This window comes from Camellia sinensis, chromosome 6 (assembly GCF_055761805.1).
Source record: "Camellia sinensis isolate YWXY chromosome 6, ASM5576180v1, whole genome shotgun sequence".
NCBI classification, from domain to species: Eukaryota; Viridiplantae; Streptophyta; class Magnoliopsida; order Ericales; family Theaceae; genus Camellia; species Camellia sinensis.
The window spans coordinates 118,542,291-118,544,474 of record NC_138966.1 but is presented as its reverse complement, the minus strand read 5'-3'; positions in this window follow the sequence as shown (position 1 = coordinate 118,544,474).

The following is a 2,184-nucleotide window of genomic DNA, read 5'->3' as shown; positions in this document are numbered from 1 at the left end:
AGCATGCTTACCATGCGGCTAGATGCTTATGTGATATGAACTGCTTGAATGCCTGTGGGTGAAGGTTAGATTGCTTGAGTTGGAACAACTCATCAAAATTCGTGTTTTAGCCTACTCACGAGTAGCAAATTTCAAAACATTTTCTAAACAAACAGATATGCGATGCTTTGTTCCGAATTAGGCGATCTAGTCTATACGTTTTACTGCGCGCATCACATAGTAATTCTAGCTAATTAACCAGAATAAGAACACATAATGTTTTCAAAATTGGATATCATGATTAGTAGAGGCCGATCTTCAGATCGGGCGAGAGGGGGTGCTCATAGCTGACCTTCTCCAATCGTACCCAAGTTCCCGAGCCGAGGCAACTCTGGTGATGACGGACACGTGGCCTTAGGCAAACGAGTCAGGGTTTCCTAAATTCCCCATTAAAAAAATATTTAGGTGGCGACTCTGTATCTGGCAAAGCAGTCCATATTTGGCACTTCTTTCTAAAAATCTGTTTTCCAAAACGATTTGCCGGATTTGGACTCTTTGGTTCAGATTAAGAACCGTGACGATTTGAGAGTCTGAACTGTAGTGATCCCAAAACGAACAGAATGGGACTCATCCTCCCGGGGTGTTCGGGGACGTCTACAGTTTCTGGCGACTCTGCTGGGGAGTTAGAGAGCTTGACTCGAACTCGTGATATCCTGTTTTTTATTTCACTTATGCGTTTCTTTGCATTGCATGTGCATTGGTGCGCCTAGGACACCGTGTTTGCCATCTGCCATTCCGGAACGGTTTGCTAGAGGCTTGTCTTGTCAAGGCATGACCATAAGGCTGACCGGTTATGGGCTCTGACAGTATGGGAACACAAACCTCGGTTTTACTGGGGCACCCTTTTGACCATTCGACCTAGTGCATATCGAAATCCGTAGTGACCATTCCAAGGTAGGACAGGTTGCTTACCCGATGTTAGGTTGTTTGAAACTGCTGTGTGCGTAGTGAAACCCTAGCTCCTAACCAAATAGGACAGGGAAATCCCACCCCAACATAGGGGTGTTTTGGCTCTCTCTTACTTGCTATGTGCTTTTAGAGTGTATCTCTACAGGAACGTACATACCAGTTTGTAAGTCTGGGGCATCAGGCATAAGGGCATCAGTATTAGAATTTGAGAATCGGTTATATCCGCGGATATTAGATTCAGTGTTTCGGGGCAGTGATTTTGTGGAACAGTGATCAGTAGTAGAGTACAGTTATTCGGCTACGCTTATGTCTGTTCAGTTGGGCTGAAATACTGTTTGCTTTCCCTTTCCCTTTCAGTTCAGAGATTTGGTGTTCTTCCTCGCTGAGGCAAGACAGATATCGGATCCATCGATCACCGACTGCATCGTCTCCGTTTGGTTCAACAGACTTATGACGACCCAAAGCTCAGAGGAAATTGTGGTTATGGTAGCCGCGTTAGACCAAGGGATCATCCCGCAGGATGAGACTAATGTTGATGTACCGCATCCACCCAGGTTGCCTGCTGCACACCTGATCTGGACCCCCCAGTTGTATCAGGCTCATGAGCCCACCACGCTTGAGTTAATGGGAATGATCGGCGACCTCCAGAGATCCGTGGCCGATCTGGCCTATGGAATGTCGGCTTCGCCACCAGCCACATCATATGCCGAGAATTTTGTACCACAGGAGCCCCCGCTACTGGGGCGGATTGTGATCGAGCTCAGCCAACCAGAGGTTGCCTGCAGCTACAGCAACGACGTGTCAACAACAACCCGATTTCGCTCTGATGTAGTAACACAAACCCTCGATCAGACTGAGGCTAGAGGTAAGAACAAAGTGGGAACAAATGCTGATCCCGTTGGACAACTGCTGTGGGTAGTCGAGGCTTTGAAAGCCGGGGGAATGAATAAGCAGCAAGTGTTCGCAGTCATGACTAAAGCTATGGATGATGCTTTCCCCACTCCAACCGAAGGCAGTTCAAGCCAGGCAGAAAATCGGGATAGGCCCTATCATGCCAAGACAGTTCCTTCCATTCCCAACCCTGCACTAGGAAAAGATCAGAAAACCAAGGCAGTGCCTGCCGACCCTTTCGCTAGTGCGTCTAGCAAGAACCCTCAGACTTCAAAGTACCTGCCTCGAGGGCGCAGAGTCTTTCATGCCCTTTACATGCCTTTGTCTAGGGCATTTCAAATTTTG